Raw genomic sequence first — 12,080 nt, 5'->3', positions numbered from 1 at the left:
TATAATTTCAAATATAAAAATAACCTTGCAAATAATAAGGACCCTAAATGAATTATTATCCAATTTAAGATAAATAATATATATTTATGACACATATACAAACTAATGCCAGAATTCTAATTCAGTAAAGACTTTATAGTTGTCTGCTTCATATTTTGACAAATTTTATGGATTTACAAATCCATGTTAGTATGTAAAATAAGCATTTCTCAAATTTCATATACCCTGATCTGACATCCTTATATCCAGGGGACACCATTTAGAAATCTGCTCCCAATTTACATTAACTGAACATCTGTGCCAACTGGCATTTTGTTCATCATGAAATTTACTTATATATTTTGTCCTCTTCACTACTGGGCTGTGAATACACTGAGAGCTGAGACTTGATATAATAACCATTTATTCATCAAAATACATACGTTGGCTTGCACACTATTAAGTACTCAAGAGAATAGTTATTTTAATTGAGTGTGGCTATCAATAATGAGGCAGATCTATAAATGTTTTGGAAAGAAATTAAATAATCTGCACATGCTATTTATGTAGATAGATGGACTAAAAAAACCAACCAAACAAAAAGCCAAAAAAAAAAATTAATTTCTTATTGTGAAAGTAACATCAGGTAGTTTAATAGATAAAGTCTAAAAACTCAGTGCCATAATATGTCAAAATGTAATGTATTTTCTCTTCATGCAGCTACCCTAAGGGGATATTTCTGAGTGGGTCGCTCTCCTGAATGAATGGAATTTAAGCAGTAACTCAGAAACTAGGCTCCATTTCCTTTAAATGGTCCTCATGTCCTTTCCATTAAGTTAGCAGACTGAAAAAACAAAACAAAACAAAAAAATAAAATAAAACCCAGATTGGAGAAGACCTTCCCCCTTTTCAGTAGACATTCCCACCTCAGCCTAGAAATGGTACCTCTACTCCCTGCATTGGTGAAAACTAGTTACATAGTCACTTTGACTCAAGGAGACCCCAAAATTTAGTTTTACTTTAAGAAGTGAGCACTGGTAACCTCTACCATAGCTATTAGGAGTTTCCTCTGAATGTTTTAAATTCCACTGTGAAAAAAACGTAGAATCTATTTTTAGGAACTTTTTGTGAATTCACGTCTTAGAATGGGGCATCTTTATCCACTGATGGAGGGCAGATTTTGTTCAGAGAATTCTTTTTCTGATAAAGTATATCCTCTCCTGGGATACTGTTACATTCTATGCTTTCTTATGAAGAGAGAATTATTTTTTCCAAGCCTCTAAATTTAGAATATCTGTGTTTTTTTACATAATACCATCTTTAGATATATGAAAGGCTCATATAATAAAGGTAATGGCATTAACTACCTTTATTAGTCTTGCTTTATTCCTTTTATTTTTTTATTTTTATCTTTTTGCTTTATTCCCTTTTTAATTGTAGACATGATAAAGTAAGTTATATGGAGTAGTATGCTTTGATAGAGATCTACCTTGAAGTTATTCTGCATTTAGCAGTTTTTTTAAAGATTTTTTATTTATTCTTGATAGACAGAGAGAGAGAGGCAGAGACACAGGCAGAGGGAGAAGCAGGCTCCACGCAAGGAGCCCGACATGGGACTCCTTCCCGGATCTCTAGGATCAGGTCCTGGGCCAAAGGCAGGCACTGAACCGCTGAGCCACCCAGGGATCCCTGCAATTGGCATTTTTAAGAAGAGCTTAAAGAATCTTTTTACTCAACAGTATATAATAGAAATCATTGCTATATCATGTTTCATTTATGAAACTGCTATTAGTTTACAGGGTCTGCATAGAATCAGTGAGTTTTACCAGAATCTAAATTAAGTAATTCACTAGTCCAGTTGACATTGTCTTCAACTCTTTCTCAGTGAAGGATGTAGTATACTGATTTATCTTCTGGTTCAAGCCTTTAACTTCATTTTGGATCTCCTTTTTGTTTAATATCCATTTGATTATTTTACAGTTATAGAATCTTTCTTTTCATAGTATTCTGTCTTTGTCATGTAATTGTTACAGCTACTAAAATTGTACTTCTAACTAGCAGTTTCTAAATCCATTCTTATTATGTCAATATGTTCTATTCTATGAATTATTTTGAAACCTGAAACTCACATGGAATATGCAGACTCATTCCTTAAAATTGTGACATAAAGACAATGAAATTTATTCTTTTTACTTTTATTTTAGAATTCTCAGTAATTAAAACTTCTCTAATGTTCCCCTAATGGTGAGTTTAATGACTCCCTATCTTCACACACACTAAAAAAGAAAACCAAAACATGGAGGATCATTAAACTATCATTTATTATAAAGATAATGATAATTTTGCATTTGTCTATTTTCTTTTTCCTTTTTTGGATTCTTTTGGACTACTTATGTTTATTATTCCATTTTTATTCTGCTAAGTTACTTTTCCAGGATGGAGGCTTCTTTCATTTTCCATCTAACTTGTAGTAACATATAAAGGCCCCATTTCTAACCACTGTGCCATATTGCTTTTTTAATAGTTTCCTGTGTCTATCTTTCTAAACACAATCTTTGTGTTGCAGGATTTCAGGGTTCTTCTCTCGCAGAGTCAAGAAATAAATCTCAACAATAGGGTGAAGTGAAGTTTATTAAGGGAAGGTGAGAACAGAAAGGATAGCTCTTGAGAGTGAGAGAGGCCCTGAATGGGTTGCCATGGAGGGCTTTTAAGGTCATTGTTTCATAGACAAGTATCCAGAGAACTTGGCAAATTTGTCTATAACAATGAAGACAAACAAGGTGAATTTGTAAATATTATAAAAATATCTATATCTAGAACAAACAAGGTAGATTTGTTAAGTTTCCTTCTGTCTTGTTAATATCTTTTCTGTAACATTTTTCCCCTACATCTGGGATTTCTGTGAGCCTGGTTCCTTAACCCCCTGAATGACCTTAGTCATGTTGCCCCCTACCTGTCTCTCTCTACCTGTCCCTTACCCATTTGTATATACAAAGATAATACATGAGGTATATAATTCTCAAATCCATAATATTTCATTTTATAAACAATAATATCCTTAGTTTTTAGTATAGCTATTAATGGCACACTAAACTGCCATTATGTTGGCTCTCAAGTACTTGCACACTAAACAATGTTTATGAGATTCCTGCATATTGTTATCTTTATGTTGTTCATTCATTTGCATTATTTTAGAATATTCTATTGTATAACTATACCACAATTTATTTATTCAATTTACTGTTGCCTGGGCTCTTTTCAATTTTGGGCTATTGTAAATGATGCTTACATGAATGATTCTAGTACGTGTTTTTGATAAACATATTTACGCATTTTTTCATTGTAATATTTTTAGTGGATAATGCCAAAAAGTTCCCCAAATTGATTGTGTTTTGTTCTGCCAGCGATGCATAAAATTTTCAGTTGTTCCACATCCCTGGTAACACTAATTAATAGCAGGGTTTTTGTTTTGTTTTTATAATTTCATTTATTCTAATGAATGAAGCAACATCTCTTTGTGGCATTGTCAAGGAAACAGTGCTCTGTGAATATTTTCCTTTCTTTTTGTTTGTTTGTTTATGGTCAGGGCTTCTTCAGCAAAGGGAATTGATATAATTTAATGATAGAGTCAATCGTCTTTTAATCCTGCTTGCTTTTGTTTGGTTGAACCATGTGCTTACATTTCAAGTGACTGAAAAAATATAAACAAAAAAATTATTCTCCTTTTCTCAGGAGAGGAAGGGGATATCATGTAGTCTATCTACACTCCCAGACTGATAATTATGGGGCTCATCTCCTATTGTTCATGACACCTTCTTAATGTATGCACAGACATAATCCTCTGTCTATCCTTGCATTGTGCTGAAGTGGAGAAAGTGTGGAGAACTGATGTGGTTATTGTTGTAAGTAATGACAGTCTGCCTTAAACCAGAAATGTTTGCTTTCAGAATAAAATAGGTATATAAATTACGACATTAAAAAGGTATCAGGTAAAAAAAAAAAAAAAAGGTATCAGGTATTATTTTGGATGCACATGAGGACTAATGATATTAAACAATTTTCAAATGTTAATTTGCCACTTGTATACCTTTTTTAAAGTATCTGTTGAAAACTCACTTCCATTAAAAAATGATTATCTGCTTTCATGTATTAAGTAGTACAAGTTCCTTTTAATATAAGTTGGTAGTGTGTTCTTTGTCAAACATATATAATATCTTCTCCCACTCTGGTTTTGCATTTCAGTGTTTTTAAAATTTTTTAAAAAGATTTTATTTATGTATTCATGAGAGACACAGAGTGAGGCAGACAGAGGCAAAGGGAGAAGCAGGCTCCCCATGGGGACCCCAATGCAGTACTCAATCCCAGAGGCCTGGATCATGACCTGAGCCAAAGGCAGACACTCAACTACTGAGTCTTCCAGGTCCCTGCATTTTCAGTGTTTTAATTGTGAATTTCAGGGGTGTATAGAAACTTAATTTTAATGAAGTTCAACTTATCAATATTTCTTTTATGATTAGTATATTTGCATGTGCATATTTCCTTTTCAAAATATATTTACCCACGGACGCCCCCTGGGTGGCTCAGCAGTTGAGCGTCTGTCTTTGGCTCAGGGTGTGATCTTGCAGTCCTAGGATTGAGTCCCACATCAGGCTCACTGCATGTAGCCTGCTCCTCCCTCTACCTGTGTCTCTGCCTCTCTCTCTCTGTGTGTCTCTCATGAATAAATAAATACAATCTTAAAAAACAAAAACAAAAACAAAACACAAAAATACATTACCCAAACCAAACTCATTGAATAGTCAGTCTTCATTACTTCTAAAAACTCTATTATTTGTTTCAAATATGGACCTACAACCAATATTATTTTTGTTGTATGTTATGCTTTAGGGTTAATAATTTTTCCCATGTTCATCCAAACTAAAAAACTCAATTTCCACTGGATTGAAATTTTTCTTAAATTAGGGCTATCATAGCATTTGTTTCAATTCTATTTTATTTTTCAATTTATCTATCTTTGCATCTAAACTATCTTAATTGAAAAAAGATAAAAAAATAAACTATCTAAATTGTTACAGTTTTATTATAATTTTGAACCCATTATGTAAATCCTCTCGCTTGATATTTCTTTAAGATTTTCTTTGGCTATTCTTTGAAACTTTGTGGTCCATAAACAACTTAGAACCTACTTATCAGTTTCCACCAAGGAAATGTTTTTATTATCATTATGAAATTTTGAATAGGATTGAATTAAATCTGCAGATCAGCTAGGGAAAGTATTCACATCTTCATAATGCAGATTTTTCCAATTTGTAAAATCCTCACCTGGGTGCTTTTATGATACCCCCATGGTGAGATCTGACCTAGTCAAATTAAGAATGAAGCAAATATCTCCCATTTAAACAAATCTTCCCTGTTATTTTTCCTCACATAAAAAGCACTCAGTAAATATTTGCTTAATGTAATTTATTTGATAATTAGTGCTGAGTATGCCTGTACTATCTCTATCATTGGGAATACAAATTGGAAATAGGAGTACCGGAGAAACCAGAACAAACATCTTTCTATCTCTACAGGAGGTAGTCAATAGAGACAAAAGGCTCTGCACATTGGATACTTAAATTTTCTATGCTTCATTTAAATTTCACCATTTCATAATTACCTCTATGAAAGACAGCTCAACAAAGTACATACTGATCATGATATGTGTTTGTTGACATATACAATGTGATTAATGTCAAAGGAATATAACTGAGTCCATGTAGGAGGGTAGATGTATTTCATTTTCTATTTTAATGATTAATATAGAGTACAGAAAAAATTCATAGATTTATCTCAATCTATGAAATTAAATTAAATCAATCTGAATTTAAATGATTGAATGAAGAATAGAAAAGAAAAATGAGTCCATTATCCAATAGTAAAAGCAATATTCCATGATGGTAGAGGATTCCAGGAAGCAGTTAGAATTTATCTAATTAAAATAGAGACAGGGCAGATACCTTCTTCCAAATTCTCATTCTGAGAGAGCTCCATATAGGAGAATTAATAGGCAGAATATTTAGATAGTCATACATGAAAAGAAGAACAAAAGAACACATCAGGAAACATTTTGTACAACCACTGGATTAAAAAAAAAAGCAGGTAAGACATCTTAAAAAGAATAGGCAAACTTGGGACAGGACATAATAAATGCCTACATTGAATTGGTATATGAGAAAAAGAAAAAATCAAAACATTAAGTAAAATGGAGCACTTGGTTGGCTCGTTAAGTGTCCAACCTTTGATTTGGCTCAGGTTATAATTTCATTGTTGTGAGACTAAGTACTCATTGGGCTCTGTGCTCAGTGGGGAATGTGCTAGAGACTGTCTCTCCTCTGTACCTCCTACTTCCCTTCACACTCTAATAAATAAATCTTTAAAAAATAAAAAAGAGAAATGTTAAACAAATAAACATTAAATAATACTTGCTAGCCTGATTTTTTTCCCCCTTTCAGGCTTTTTCATTTTTTAAACACTAAATTCAGAATTCTAGAATATTTTATCTTCAAAACAGAGACTTCTTGCTTATCAATCTTTTTTTTTTTTTTTTTCCTTCCTCTAGGTGGTACTACAAGAGAAGGGACACTGTGGCTTGCCTGTGGTGGAATGCTGAGGCCAAGATGAGCAAAGCGGAGACTAGGGAAGATGAGCCACACAAAATGCTGACTTCTGTATTTTTTTTCAGATGAAAATAATGTCTCTGTTTCTTGCATATTTACAGAGGAGGAAATGGTGATATTTTAAACCAGAGAAATAATCTATAGTTTTATTTATAAAGAAAAATATGTAACTCAAACATTCTTTTTCAAAGTTAAAATTCTGGAATTATCTGAACTTTTAATTATTGGCTTCTCTTTACAACTAACACTTAGTTTTTAACCTTTCATATAAGTTTCAGAGCAGGGATCCCTGGGTGGCGCAGTGGTTTAGCGCCTGTCTTTGGCCCAGGGCGCGATCCTGGAGACCTGGGATCAAATCCCACATCGGGCTCCCGGTGCATTGAGCCTGCTTCTCCCTCTGCCTGTGTCTCTGCCTCTCTCTCTCTCTCTCTGTGTGACTATCATAAATAAATAAAAATAAAAAAAAATAAAAAAAATAAGTTTCAGAGCAGTGTTGAGAGAAATCTTTATCTCAATCTATTGAATTAAATATTTTATATAATTGTGTAGAAGGCATGGAGAATGACCAGGTCAGTAGGATCAAGTGTGTAACATAGTTCCTACTATATTTATTAGATATCTGAATTTTGAAAGCATTCATAACCTATTTTAATGAACATTAAAAATTATAATTTCCAGTCCTATTCATTTTCATATACTTTACTGTCAATCATTTAAAGAAATGAAAATTTTGTGTGCATTTCTAATTTTTAAAGATTTCATTTATTCACTTGACAGAGAGAGACAGAGAGAGAGAGAGAAAGCACACAAGCAAGTGGAGTGACAGGCAGAGGGAGAGGGAGAAGCAGGCTCTCCGCCAAGCAGGGAGTCCAACATGGGGCTTAATCCCAGGACCCCAGGTCATGACCTGAGCAGAAGGCAGACACTTAACCAACTGAGCCACCCAGGCACCCTTGTGCATTTCTATTTTTAAATCCATTTCTCAAACAGGAAAATCACATACATAATTATACATTATATACACACATATATAAATTATACAAATATGCTTAAAACATAAATGAGATTCATGGATTTTTAAATGACTTTTCTGGTATTTGATTGTGGGTGTAGGGTGGGAATGCTCATTTAAGCATATACATTTGGAGGAAAAAAAACTAAAGTAAACGTTATACTTTTCAGAAAGACTTGGACATTAAAAAATATTTTATTTCCTAGGGTTCCTACATTTTGTCTTCAGAACAAGATAAAACTAACCACAAAAATCAAACTCTTCTTCTCTTGAGCAGTTCTCTCAAGAGTAAACAACTCAATAAAAATAACTTCTTGTTTTTTGCTTTTCTAACATCCCTGGAGAGGAAGACAGCAAAACAGAATACTCGTTCATTGATCTCCTGTTCAATTCCCAATTTCCCACCTTCAGACAAGTAATTAAAGATACGTTTTTAGCAGCTTATGCTATAAAGTGGAATCACTAAACCTGTGAGTCACTGTCAGTTACATCCATTCCTAAGCTGAGTGAAAAGACATGGGGTCCTCTTAGTTGGCATCACCTCTATTTTTGTCTCTGAAACTCAGTGCTTAATTCTGCTATTTTAAAATACTTTGTGTATTTCAAATATTAAATCCATTCAGAATTAATTTTGGCATTTTGTTATATGGTATTTACAAATAAATAGCTAGTTGAATTAACAGTCCTATTAAATAATCCATCCTTTTGACTCTAACTAGTAAATACTAAATTCTCAAATATATGAAGATCTATTTGCAGATTCTCTATTCTACTAAATCCAGTATCAGTCTGGATACTTTACTACAATCTACTTTACCATCTAATATTTCTGGTATTTGATTAGGGTACTACTTTCCCTCTACCATCACAATGCCAGAAAACATAAATATACATACCCTTCATACCTTTTCTTTTAGTTTCTTGGATATCATCATGTATTGTTAAAAAGGAAATTAAATGGTAAATTTCAAATCCATCTTTAGACTTTTTCTGGTTCACAATTATTTTTTTTGTTATTTGAAAAACAGCATGAATCATTTTTTCCCACTCCAAACATGTGTGTTTCACAAGAAAGGACTTATCGTCCATCCATCCTTTCACCTTCCCAGTCTCTTTTTCCTACCCTCTGAAATCTTAAGAATGCTTTAACAGTATTTCTCAAGACTTATGTAAAGGTTTTGTGGAATTCGTCCCTTGCATCTTAAGATACTTAACACTTAATCTTTATATATTTAAGTGTAAATTTAAGTACATATGTAGCAAATTGTACCATTCATGAGTATTTACTTTTCTTTTTATCTTTGCTTACTTATTTCATTTGTGCAACTTCAATTTAGTTTATTGGACTTTTCTTGACCACTTGCCTCAGATTATCAAAACACTCTTAATTCTTGTGTAACCTCAATAAACACTTTTAAAATATATATGAAGTGGATAATATATTCTTTACTACCTTCTAGCTTATAGGGTTATACTTAAGAGTATGATGTCCACCTGTTTTTCCCTTTTGAGGTTCTTCCTGCCTCAGTGTTTGAAAGACATTCTCTTTAACCTTGGATTTCTGATATGTTCACAGATTTGGATAGTTGTCCTTCAAAAGTCAGTATACAATTTTTTTTTTAAAGGACAGTATAATGTTAAGAACATAGCCTCTGACACTGACACTTGATTGAGTTACTTGATATATCAGTGCCATAGATACCTCAACCTTAAAATAATATCTAACTTAGAGGTTACTGCAAGTGTTAGATAAATTAATATATGGAAAATATTTACAGCAGTGTCTGTTATATTCTACAAAAGTATAATCTTTTAAATATTATTATTGTTATTATTGTTACTGTTATTATTATTATTATTTTGCCATCATCAATCCAGCCTGGAAATTAGTGAACATTTCATTTGGAAAATTGGGGCATTTTATTTTTTCATCTCCAGACCACTTATTTCTATTATTTGATCAATTATTTCTTCTCTTTCTTGAACTTCTGCTATTTCACTATTAATTTCCTAACTTTATTCAAGTCTCACATATGCTCTCATAATTTCAAACTATTTTTTACTGCTTTATGAAATATGTCCTTCACCTCAACTTTGAGATCCAACATTGACTGCTCTCCTTCAGTTTATTTGGAAAGATGACTTTTAAATTAGATGCAGAAAGGCTTTTAGTATTTGTGTGTTTATAACTTCTTAAGTGATTTTTTTTAATTGAAGTTTTTAATCAGTTCCTCCAATATGACTGTTGGTGAGGTGTGGCTCTGAATGTGCTGTCTTATATTCTTATCTTTTACTTATCAAGTCGCCACATAGGAATTGCTTCCCTGGGACAGAGAGACACAAATTGATTATTGCAGTAGAAATTCTCTGCATGGTCCTGGAACTTTTCTTCTGGTGTAGAAGAGAGCAAACTAAGTTTTTAGAACAAGTGCTTAATTAACATGATGAGTATGCTGGCTATGTGACATTTCTACAAAGATCCTTCTTTGCTCTTCCATTGGGCTAGATTGTTTATCACTTATCATACACAAACAGAAGAGGTTTCAGAATGCCCAGTAAGCTAAGTAGGTTGTCCCATTTTTATATGTAAAATTCACTCTCTCTTTCTTGTAGATAAAGATTTACAACAATTATATTCATTTTGTGGACTTTCCTCTGATTCCAGACAGTAACTTTTGAAATTTGGCATTGTGAGGAAAAAGTAGAATTTTGAGATAAAATGCTTGAAATTTTATTTCGCTTTGATCACATACTAGCTTTGTTACCTTAGATATGATATTTCAATTTTATGATTGCAAGTTTTATCTTTTGTAGACTTACCCAGCTTCATGAACTTTTAATACTTCTTGAACTTTTATGAGAATTAAATGATAGGTATTTTATATTGTGTATGTTACTTTTCCTTAGAAGACAATATTGTTAAAATATACATATTACCCAAAATGATCTATAGATTCAGTATTATTTTTATTAAAATTCCAACGTCATTTTTTTTTGCCGAATTAGAAAGAAACCTCCCTAGAATTCAGATAGAACCTCAAAGTATTCTGAATAGTCAAAACAATCTTGAAAAAGGACAAAAATACAAACATATAACTAGTGGAATGGAATTGAGAGCTCAGAGAAAATGATCACAAAAATGATCTGAGAAAAATATGCTCCAAAAGAAAGAACAAGACAAAACTTCAGAAAACTAAATGAAACAAAGAAAGCAATATGTCTGATGAATAGTTTAAGATAATAATTGTAAAGAGGGTGCTGGGTGGCTCAGTTGGTTAAGCATCTGACTTCAGCTCGTCATGATCTCAGGACCCTAGGACTGAGCCTTGCATTGCGCTTCTCGTGGAGCAGGGAGTCTGCTTGTCTCTCTCCTGCTACCCTTACCTCTGCTTGCTCTCTCTCTGTCTCTCTCTCTCTCTTTCGCTCTCTCTCAAATAAATAAATAAATAAAATCTGAAAAAAAAAAGTAAAGATGCTCACTCAACTGGGGAGAGGGTGGAAGAACTCAATGAGACTTCAAAAAGAAGTAGATATATTTAAAAAGAACCATAGCTGAAGGATATAATAAATGAAATAAAAAATACTCAAGAGGGAACTAACAGTAGGTTACTGGATGCAGAATGTATCAGTGATCTGATGGCAGCATAATGAAAAGCACTCAAAGTGAATAGCAAAAAGAACAAAAATAAAACATAAGGATGGGTTAAGAGATCTCTTGGGCAGCAACAACTGAAAGAATGTTAGTATTTTAGGGGTACCAGAAAGAGAAGAGAGAAAGGGGCAGAAAACTTAAAGAAATAAAAGTTGAACACTTCCACAACCTAGTGAAGGAAATAGACTTCTCAGTTTAGGAAGCAAGAGAATTCCAAACAAGACGAGCCCAAGGAGGTTCACACCATGACCAAATGTCAAACTTTAAATATAAAACGGATTTTCAAACAGCAAGAGGGAACCATAAGATTACATATAAAGAAAACCCTTTAAAGATATCAGCTGAATTTTCAGCAGAAACTTTACAGGCCAAAAGGGATATACCAATATATTCAAAGTGCTGAAAGGAACAAAAAAACCAAACTTACAACCAAGAATATTACACCCACCAATGTTATCATTCAGAATGAAAGGAAAGATAGATTCCCAGACAAACAAAAGTTAACCAAAAGACAAAAGTCATCACCATTAAACTAGCCTTATAAGAAATGTTAAAGGGACTTCTTTAACAGAAATAGGAAAGGCAATAATTTGATATAAAAAATATTATGAATAAAAATATGTAAAATATTACACAGATACATAAAATATGGAAGGGGGTAAAAAAAAGTTTTTAAAGACTGTGTTCAAATTTAAATGACCATCAACTTAATGTAGACTGTATGTACTTAGGATAATATATATGTGAACTTCATGTTAACCATAAACCCAAAAACTAT

The sequence above is a fragment of the Canis lupus genome, chromosome 34, assembly GCF_011100685.1.
Source record: "Canis lupus familiaris isolate Mischka breed German Shepherd chromosome 34, alternate assembly UU_Cfam_GSD_1.0, whole genome shotgun sequence".
Taxonomy (NCBI): domain Eukaryota; kingdom Metazoa; phylum Chordata; class Mammalia; order Carnivora; family Canidae; genus Canis; species Canis lupus.
Note: the sequence above shows the minus strand (reverse complement) of the source record.